The following is a 10,887-nucleotide window of genomic DNA, read 5'->3' on the forward strand; positions in this document are numbered from 1 at the left end:
ACTCTTGGGTACAGGTATTCCTGCTGAAGCACCAAGTGAGAGGAGCTATTAACAGGATACTTTGGGAAAGAGAATTGAACCAGAAAACCCCAAAGAATATTCTACTTCATTAATAATATACAGGCCTTGAAATAACCTTCCCTAACTTTTTCCCTACTTTCTAATGTATCTGAATTTCTTTCCATCTTTCCTTTCTTCTCTTCTTTCTTAAGGACAAGATGTCACCTAACCTGGCAGCTTTGTATCATTTCACCCCAATGACTCCTCTCTCCTGGATGACCACACCCCAACATCTTCTGGATGACCACATAACCCTATCCTGGATGACCACATCCCACCCTTTCCTGAATGATCACACACCATCCTGTCCTGGATTACCACACCCCACCCTCTCCCGGATGACCACATAACCCTTTCCTGGATGACTACATCCCATCCTCTTCTGGACGAACACACCCCATCCTGTCCTGGATAATCACAGTAAAACTGACTCTTCTCCTGGACCTTCCTATTGGCTCATCTTCCTCTACACCTCCCTTAAATGTGCTTTCCAGGAATCCAGCCTGAATCCTTTGATTTCTTGGTCACACCTTCTCTCCTCAGGCCATTGTATCCACACCCAGGGCCTCTGACCACCACCTTTACACCACAGATTCCCAAATAAATGTCAGAGTTCCAAATCCAGTATGGAGGTTTTGACTCTTAGATCTTAATTGTCCCCTTAGTCTCTCCTTTTAGGACTAGAAGAAAATGGCCTGAGCTACAAGTAGGATGCCCCTCAGAAGGTCTTTCCTGAAAGGAAGCCAGTCTGAGCACATTTTCTGTTTTCCTATTCCAACCACTCCCCTGTCCTGATCCCGTGGCTACTGAAGCAGTATAGAAAGTGGTGCAAAGGTATTAGCACCTAAATTTGAATCCCATCTCCACACATAGGCAACTTACCTAACATCTCCAAGTTTTATTGCATCATCTGTGTTGAGCGGTTTATAATAATATCCACCTTATGGAATCATTATGAACATAAAATGAGATGATACTTATAAAGTGCTTAGCACAGCGCTCAGCACTTAGAAAGAGCTCAATGCTAGCTATTATTATATGCCTGTAGTCATTATGCAAAAATGGTGGTTTGCATTCAAACTTCTACTATCTCAATAGGAAAAAGAAATCCATTTCAATGCTTCTAAGTCTTTTAACCCTTTCCTACCTCCATAGCTAAATATAATCCAAATGGTGGCAGTCAAGTTCTGAGGCTGCTAGTGGAAAAGGCTCATGAAGGAAAGGGCTTTCTTTCTTTGGAGTTTCTTTGCCAAGTACAAGATTCTCCTATCAATTAGAGTGAGCTAATTCATGCCAAGCATTCTTCACCATCCAAGGTGAAGTTGAAGGGAAAGACACACTAGTGAATTCAAACACAATAAACAAAAGAAACATACATCAGGCAAAGCCAGGGAAACAAGGTGCTGAGCACAGGAACCATGTTTTTTGTCTAAGAATTTACTTTTGACAAATTTGCTTTACTCCAGAATTCCATCTTTTGCCCTGTAATTGAAATTCCCGTGTCCCCAGTCCCAATCAAAATGGGTAGGAAAAAGGAAGCTTGACATCCCATAGGAGACAAGTGACAGGAGAGACAAACTCTTGACCAATTAAAATAATTCTCTCACTTGCCTCACTTTCCCCTGTAAAAAAAAAAAAAAATTACAAGAATCTTCCTGCAGCTTCATTCTATGTGGCTTCCCTGGGGTTATGTGTTTGTGTGCACTCATCATTGTTGAATTTCTAGCTTTCATTTTTCTTTAGAAAGCAACACTTAGTTCACTGAAGCCTGCTGATTATGAGGGTACACAGACCCAAATGAATCATAGAAGCAGCCAGATTGCACAAATACAAATCCTCCGCATTGTGTCTTCCGCCCGCCCTAACCTTCTCATACGGCCTCTCTTCCCAGCATCCCTTTCTCTGATTACCTCATCCACACCCAAAGTACAATTAGTGCATTCAAGCACTAGAGACAGCTAATAAGGCAAGGAAGAGTGCAGCAAACAACCCCATGGTTCCTAGAATCTAGGCACAACACAAAAGCAAAAGAAATTTAAAAAGTAATAATATCTACAGCTAGTACTGTGGGGTACCATCCAGATCTCCCCATCAACTCATTCCGTCAGCTACCAGGAGTGCTGGCTGCTGATGGGACAACTGAGTCCCTTTCTAGGTTATGTACTTAAGCTTAAAGAGCCACCTCTCCTGAGTTTACACTTTCTTCCTAAAGACAGACAGCATCCAATACCTGGTCAACGTGGAGGGTTCAAAGCTGAATCTCTCTGCCTAAATTCAGAGCAATTCTGAATGGCTGTCTCAGGTCCAGCACTCCCATAGGTTGATGAGGGTCTTTGTTTGGACTGCACTACACTTCAACTTCTCTACCCAATGCCATTCCCCTCACTCCCAGTAAACTCCTGTGTGCAAATCTATCTCACTCTTTGTTTGCCATTGAACATGACCTAAAACAACAGCCCAGAAGGCTAGTGTTTCAAAGATCAGTGAAACTGATATTTCAGAAACTTCCATCGAGTCCTGAAGCATTCCTTAAGGTCCAAGGAAATAGTCATGGGTAGTCTTTGGTATCACACAGCCAGCCATCAACTTGCTCCACAATGAGAGGATATTGGGCTCTGGGGAGTAAGAAAGTTAGTTGGCTTAGAGCTAACATGTCTAGGGCTCGGTCCCAGAGCTTCTTGGGTGTGCCCTTAAGCAAGTTTTTTAGAGCAGTGTTTTCAAATGACCTTTCTTATTTTCAGTCTATCACAAACCAACAATATTTTTTATATCCAAATATATATATACATATATTTAATATACTTATAAACTAGATTTTATAAAGTACAATAAAATGGATGATAATTCCCTACTTAAGTAGAGGCTGCACATAGTGATTTCCTTCAAAGGGGTACACGGTAGGAGGGGGATGTGGGAAGATAATATTACAGCAAAGGGGCGCCTGGGTGGATCAGTCAGTTGAGCCTCCGATTTCGGCTCAGGTCATGATCTCACGGTCTGTGAGTTCGAGCCCCGCGTCGGGCTCTGTGCTGACAGCTCGGAGCCTAGAGCCTGCTTTGGACTCTGTGTCTCTCTCTCTCTCTGACCCTCCCCCATTCATGCTCTGTCCCTGTCTGTCTCAAAAATAAATAAATATTAAAAAAATTTTTTTAAATATTACAGCAGAGAAACCTGATAAACATGACCTTATCCAAATGATCAAGGTCAACAACAGTAATAAGTCACGTTGGCAATATGTTGCCTTGATTTGATGAGATGAAAATGGCCCTATGCCTTTCTGGTCTTCCTGCCAAAAACTCATAAGCCCAATTTCATCATGAGGAAACATCATACAAATCTCAACTGAAAGACATCCTATGAAACTCTTGACCAGTATTCCTCAGAGCTGTCAAAGTCATCAAAACCAACAAAAGTCTGAGAGATTGTCACAAGAGGAAGCTAAGAAGACATGACAACGAAAGATAATGTGGCATTTTGGAAGAGAACCTAGAATAGAAAAATGACATTAGGTTAAAAACTAAGGAAATATCAATAAAGTATGAATTTTAGTTAATAATAATGTATCAATATGAGTCCATTAATTACAACAAATATACCATACTAACGCAATATATTCATAATAGGGGAAACTTGGTGCAGAGGATATGAAAACTCTCTGTATTATCTTCTCAATGTTTCTGTAAATCTAAACTTGTTCTAAAAAATAAAGCTTGTTCTAAAAAATAAATCAAATATAAATGAATTTATTTTTGAGACAGATAGCACAAGTGCACCTGTGTGAATGGAGGAGGGGCAGAGGGAGAGGGAGAGAGAGAATCTCAAGCAGGCTCCTTGCTCAGCTCAGAACTCGATATGGGGCTCAATCTCACAACAGTCAGATCATGACCCAAGCCAAAATCAAGAGTCAGACACTTAACCGACTGAGCCATCCAGGCACCCCAAATATAAATGAATTTTTTTATTTTTTTAAAGGTTCATTTTATTTTGAGAGAGAGAGAACATGAGTGCGGGAGAGGGACAGGGACAGGGAGTGAGGTGGGGGAGAGAGAGGGAGAGAGAGAGAGAGTCCCAAGCAGGCTCATTGTGAGCATCAAAAGTCAGATGCTCAAGCGACTGAGCCACTCAGGCACCCCAATAAATGAATTTTTAAAAAATATATATACATAAGCCCTGTCTTTTTATTAGTGTCAATCAACAAAATGTCTCTGTCAAATTTTTACAAACGTTTCTAGATGCTTACTCTCACATTCTGTACCTACACTGCCACCAACCAGTAATAAGTGGTTCCCAGAGAGACACCAGTCTGAAGACCACAGTCTGAGGAGCTGAGGGCTCATTTTCCTCGTCAGTGAAACGAAAGCAGGGAACCAGAGGATCGGAACTTTCATGTTTCCTCATATTTAACCTCGCGAATGCTGTAAGTGATCACCTTTTGCAAAACAATAGGTACTCAGAACCAGATGCCTAGAACCAAGCCCCTTCTCCATGACGAATGGCATAAGGTAAACACTGTCCAGCTGTATAGACACCTATTTTCTCCAAAATTTCTTTAACTCGAGCAGCACAAAGGGTACTATCTCTGGGTGCTTTTTTTTTTCAATCCAGAACTAAAAAAGGAAGAAATGAAACATAAAAGTAATAACTACGTGTTCAGGCTGTCACAGATGGTCCTCAAGCCAGGGTGCGTGTTCCTTTTCTCTCACTCAGAAGCCCTAGAAAACCAGGAGAAGCCTCTTGTGCCAGGAGATTGTTGGAGTCATAAGCCAGCTGTGATTGGCCAGGAACCAAAGGTCTGTCAGCAAACCATGAATTGTCAGAGTTGAGACAGGGCACAGCATGAGAGAAGACATACCACAGTTTGGGAAGTTGGTAAAATGAGTGGAAAGCACACCTTCCGATGAGCAAGAAGGAGGGGGGCAATTGTAGTTGAAAAACAGATGGTATCAACCTGTCCCACCGAATAGGTTTTTGAGATGTGAATGGAGGGTTTCAAAACAACCCAGGGAAACAATTATACGTCTGAGAGGGCCAGAGATGATTCAGTTTCTTGTGGGTCTTGGAAAGCCTAAAGTTGATGCCCACAACTGAAGCCCCAAGAAACAGGAAGCAGACATAGCAAAAGCCAGTAGGGAATATGAACCATGAGCACATGCCAAGATTCAACCACCACGAGTGAGATTAAGGATATTTAAATATTGGAACTTTGGAAAGAATTTAAATATTAAAAACCTTAGGTTCCACGTACTATTCATATATTATCTCCTATTAATTACATATTACTTCTTTTTTTTAATTTTTTTTTAATGTGTATTTATTTTTGACAGAGAGAGAGAGAGAGCATGAGCAGGGGAGGGGCAGAGAGAGAGGGGGAGACACAGAATCTGAAGGAGGCTTCAGGCTCTGAGCTGTCAGCACAGAGCCCAATAAGGGGCTCGAACTCACAGACCCCGAATCATGACCTGAGCCGAAGTCGGACGCTTAACCTCCTGAGGCACCCAGGCGCCCCATTAGACATTACTTCTTAATTAAATTTCTATTCTAACTCCTCTGTGGTCCATCTCCTAGCAATAGAGTTCATCTAGATATCTGACCTATATTTCAGAAATTTCTAGAGATGGGATATGTCAGCAAGGTAACATTCCACAAGAATAATTCATTAGTTAGAGTATGTTCATACCTACAAGAAACAACCTCATATCTCAAAATTCTAGTAGCTTAATACATCAAAGGTCATTCAATGCAGTCAGCAATAAGAGCTCTGCTCCAGGTAGTCATTCAGGAACCAGGTTCCTCCCAACGTTGTGGCTCCCCTGTCTTAAACACAAACCAGTATGGGAGTGGAGAATGGAGAAAGCCCACCCATTCCCACCTACCTTAATGTACAAAGGATACAACCACTTTTGCTCATATTCCATTGGCAAGAACGAGCCACATGACCTCACTAGATACAGGAGCTGGAAAATATAGTTTGACTATGTGCCCGGGAAGAAGAAACAGGTTTGGTAAGCACTGAGCCAGATGCCAGGAGTAATTACAAGAGGAACTCCCAGAAAGCCGCCCAAACACGTTGGTCTTCAGTATTTTCATGTATCTCAGATAATAACATCCTAGAAAACATGGGCACTGTCTGGACAATTTTCTTACTAGCACTTGAGTCAGTGCCTCATCTGTTAACACTTATTCATAGGATGAAAAGTGTGTGGAGTTTGACTGCCTTTATGTCTAGATTCTGCTACTTGCATCCTGTGCAACCAACCTGGGATAGGTCATACATCCTCTTGGCACCCCAGTTTTCTCCTTTGTAATACAAGGGTATTGGTACCTATTTTACAGGATTATGAAGTTTAAGTAAGGTAATTCTTATAAAACACTCAGCATAGTGCCCAATACATTTGTTTAATGCTCATTTATTTATTTGGAGAGAGAGAATCCCAAGCAGGCTCTGCACTGTCAGCACACAGAGCCCCATGCAGGGCTGGATCTCACGAACTGCAAGATCACGACCTGAGCCGAAATCAAGAGTCAGATGCTTAACTGCCTGAGCCACCCAGGTGCCCCAGCACAAGACTTTTTAACATTTGTTGAATCCTTCCTATATGCCACAGAATACCAAAAGGGTATTAATAAGCTAACAATACTTATAACAACTACATTTTACATACAGAAAAACAGGTCCAGAAGAGTTAAACCATCCCAAGTCATACAAAGAGTAAGTAGAAAAGCTGGATTCGGAGCTCAACCTCTATACTATCATCTCCTGCCTCTCAATAAATATTCCTGGTTGATTATTGCTATTTTACCATCTTTACTGAAGTATAATTGACATACAAAAAACTGCACTTATTTAAGATGTACAGTCTAAGGTTTGACATGTTATACATCTGTGAAACTGTCAACACAAGTCATGAACATATCCATCACCCCCCAAGAATTTCGTCAAGCACCAAACTGTTGGAAAGACTACCCTCTCTCCACTGAATTGCCTTTGCATCTTTATCAAAAATCAATCGACCCTATATATATGGATTTATTTTTCCACTATATCCATTGACATTTGTCCATCTTATCATTGTTACCCTTATATTCGATTATTATAGCTTTATAATAAGTCTTGAAATTAGGTAATATGAGTCCTCCAACTTTGCTCTTTTTCAAAGTTGTTTGGCTATTTTAAAGCCTTTGCATTCTATGCGAATTTTAGATCAGCCTCTTAATTTGTACCAAAAAAAGTATATTTTTCATCTATAGATCACAATGAACATTGTGAATATTTTATTGGGAGGACTCTGGGTTCTATTATACTTCTCCCAAAGGGTATGATATTTTTGTTTTGGCAAAGCTGCAAAAATAAAATAAAATTTAAGTACTCCATGTTTCAGGCAATAGTTCATATTTCAGTTCAGTTTACTTACCTTTTACTGAGTGGCCTGTAGTGTGCCACATGCATCTATGGTTCAGGGGCCAGCCAGAAATTTGTGAAGTTTGTAAACAGAATTCAGGACTCCCCTCTCTGGCTCTTTCCTTGTAGAGATTTCCTCCTCACTTTTTAATGGCCGTGGTTGCTCTCAACTCTCTCCTCTAATTCTTCATGCCGAAAAGGCTATCGACATTTCTTATGAACTACTCTTCAGCTAAAAACCATAACTGAGGAATGAATTCTTTGTCTTATTCTCTCATCCAATTACCCTCCATAATCTGTTTGTATGTATCCACTTTCCAGTGCCTCCAAGTAGTTGTTCTTTGTATTTTTTTCATCTGCAATTGGTCTGGTAGCAAACTTAGCCATCCCAGGGGTGAAAATCAGTATGCATTTTTAAAATAACAATTAGGCATAAGACATTTAAGTGTGAAAATGAGCATCTTGTATTAATTTCGTTTCATAACAAGAAGACTTAGAGAACCAAAAGAGCACAAGGCAGCTTAGAAATAAAGAGTGAATATTTCTAGAAGTGGAGAAAATCCACAAGGGGAGGAAGAGTCACCAAAGAGAACACAATGCTGAATTAGGGTTGACTAGGCCAAGTCTGACCAAAGTGATAAAGATTATTGGTTAACATATTTGGAAGGCCACATGGCTGTGCTCAGTACCTTCTACTTGCCCAGTGCTGCTTTCCACTCTTCTCCACCTGCCCTCTGCCCCAGGAACCGACCTATACGGGCTGCAGGCTGCATCAGGAGCTCCCTTCCCCTGTGGCTTCCATTTGAATTCAACCAGTGGTGAGTATCTGCAGAAGATCAAAGGGAGGGAAGAAAGTGAAGTCAGAAAGAAATGTTTCCCAGGATCTTTCCCAGGTAAGTTTTTGTGGGTGGACCGCATCCCTCCACCAAAGGCCACAGTTCTTGTCAGGAGGACCTCTCCAAAAACTCTGGGTTCTCGTAAACCCTCCCTCCCCTCGTCCCTTCAGGCTTACTGGTAATGGCTTCCCACCAGGATACTACAACATCCTCTGTTGCTTTTCCTAAACCCAGCACACACCTAAGTAAATAGGCCCTTTATTAAACTCTTCCCAGTGTGAGTGCACCATCTGTTTCCAGCCAGGTCCCATTAGAGCGAGCACTCTCAGAAAAAAAGTGACTTTAACAGATCCTTAGAAACAGAGGATGGTAAAGTACCAGCCCACATGTTATCAAGACAGTGGAGGAGAACTTCAATGTCTCCAAAAACAGTAACTCATAAATTTCATTGACGCGTCTTGTCTAATTTAATGCTAACACTCCAGTTGAATAGATATTGACATCATCTCTATTAAAGGTAAGAAAACTGAGATTTTTAAGGCAGAGTTGAGCCACTGGGATTCCTGACCTTCTTTAGACTACAAATCCTATCAAGTCTTCACTACACCTGACTCTTCCCATTCAGACAACACATGCCACCAATGCTAAAATTAAGAGCTCTCCGCCCGTAGAGGCAAGACATTAAATTCTTTGAAGCCCAGGGAAGGGAGTGGTCATTCCAGCTTTGCCATTTGTTAGAAGCCGAATTCTGGGGAAATAACATATGGCAAATTCAGCCAGTTTGGAGATCTGAGTTTATTGGTCAGAGACCCCTCTTAGAGTTATTTTAAAGAAACTTTAAAAGGAACTGCAATATGGGGGTTGTCACATGTACAGCTCATCAACCCATGGCTCCCCAGTTCTCAAGTTTATGACATTGAATGAAAGTCAGCAGAATAGATTAAGATCTCAGGCTCTGGAGACAGGCAGATCTGAGTTCCTGGTACAAAGCTTGCTAGTAGCTGGGAGCTTGCTAGCAAGCAGTACAACTTTTCTCATCATCCTCAGTTTCCTCATCTATACTATGGAGATAATAATAATCCCTGCATCATAATGTTAAATAAGTTAAATAAACTAGTGCATTTTAGTGCTTAATACAGGACCCGGCTCACTGTAATCACTCAATAAAATGTGGCCAATAATAATACCCAGATTCTAATACACAGCAAAGGTTCATTTTACCGTAAGATGGCCTGTAAAGATTCAAAGAAAAAAAATCCTCTTAGACACATATTAAAGACACAATTTGAAATTCACAGAGAAATAAAAACCTAAGCCTTAAGTGTATCCAACACTGCTCCCACTTCCATTTCAATAAAAAAGAGAGAGACTCCAGAAGTTGCTGGCCCTCCAAGTAAGCCTGTCATTTCCTAAAGTAAAAGCTTTAGGTATATATATCCTGGGTATAAAATGTAACAGAAAGCTGTGTGCTCAATTTATTTTATAGTTTCTTACTTATTGTTTTCCATTTCCTGTTTTAAAGCTGTAAACTTCCCTTAAGCTGCAGCTAAAAATATTATTGTCATTGAATTACCTAATTTCTTAGTATAGAGTCTGGATTGGAGGCTGTCCCCAGACCCACACCCCTACAGAGCTGCAAACCAGTGCATTGCTGTTTGGACAGCGCAGTTTGCCCTTGTACGTGGTTATAACGCTGCCATTTAATGTTCGTGAGTGAGTTCTTTCTGCAGATGAAGTTACTCTAATGAGCAATTCTGGATCAAGACTTTGACCATGGAAGGCATTCTGTAAGTATTTGGAAATTGATTTATTTACCAGAAATGGGAATATTTTAATAGTATTTGATCATCTTCCACAGGGAGACCAGAGATTACCCCCTTTTAAAGGCTTTTTAACCTTTAACATATTTTATCCTAGAATTACACAAAGTGTGAGGGGTGGCTCAGGTCTATCCTCTTCCTCTTGGTAAGCACAGGAACAAGGCCAGGGTCACTGAGTCTGCCCTCCCAGACCTGCTTGTGGAAAGCTTTGGGATAGCCTACTCCCCAGGCATTGACTGTCAAGACACAAGTAGGGCTTTCTTGGGGATGCCATCCTGCAGGGTTCAAGGTCAAAGTCTTGTCTGTTGCAGAATCAGAACCCAATTAATGTCACTCACACACTCACAAATGGAAATGGTCACAAAAATTAATGTTATAATCCAGTATTTGGTTGGATTTTTTGTTTGTTTGACTCCTTCATACTCAATTTCTGTTCTGAAAAACTAGAGGTAGGCTGAGGCAGTTGGGATTTGCTCTTCCAAGTATAGCGGGTATGCGCTCTGCACTCCACCCATCCGAATCTGAACCCCCACCATCCTCCTCCATCCTCCTCTTGGACACTCCAGATAAACACACATTTCTGTTGTGTGCAGATGGTCTCTCAAATGGACTGCAAGACCCCATAACTCAAGATTTTGCACAGTTGTTACTATTTCTGTCAATCATAAACAGATATCATCTAAACCACAATGGCTTTAGGACTCCCAAAACTTGGATCAAATAAGTTTAGATATCTCTACAGATTTTAACTTTAAAATGTTACAAGAACTTC

The 10,887-nt window shown here is 41.0% G+C and overlaps 1 long non-coding RNA gene across 1 annotated transcript in view; it reads right to left on the reverse strand.

Moving 5' to 3' along the window:
- The window catches only part of LOC124511004 (uncharacterized), a 207,382-nt gene extending 199,115 nt beyond the window's left edge, over positions 1–8,267 (reverse strand). The window contains exon 1 of the long non-coding RNA XR_006961807.1: positions 8,149–8,267. This is a non-coding gene — a long non-coding RNA (uncharacterized LOC124511004). The remainder of the gene's footprint in view (positions 1–8,148) is intronic.
- Positions 8,268–10,887: the final 2,620 nt, after the last annotated feature.

This window comes from Lynx rufus, unplaced genomic scaffold, assembly GCF_022079265.1.
Source record: "Lynx rufus isolate CCGP_SWC_20201006 ecotype Redwood Valley unplaced genomic scaffold, mLynRuf1.p SCAF_1, whole genome shotgun sequence".
In the NCBI taxonomy this organism is placed as follows: domain Eukaryota; kingdom Metazoa; phylum Chordata; class Mammalia; order Carnivora; family Felidae; genus Lynx; species Lynx rufus.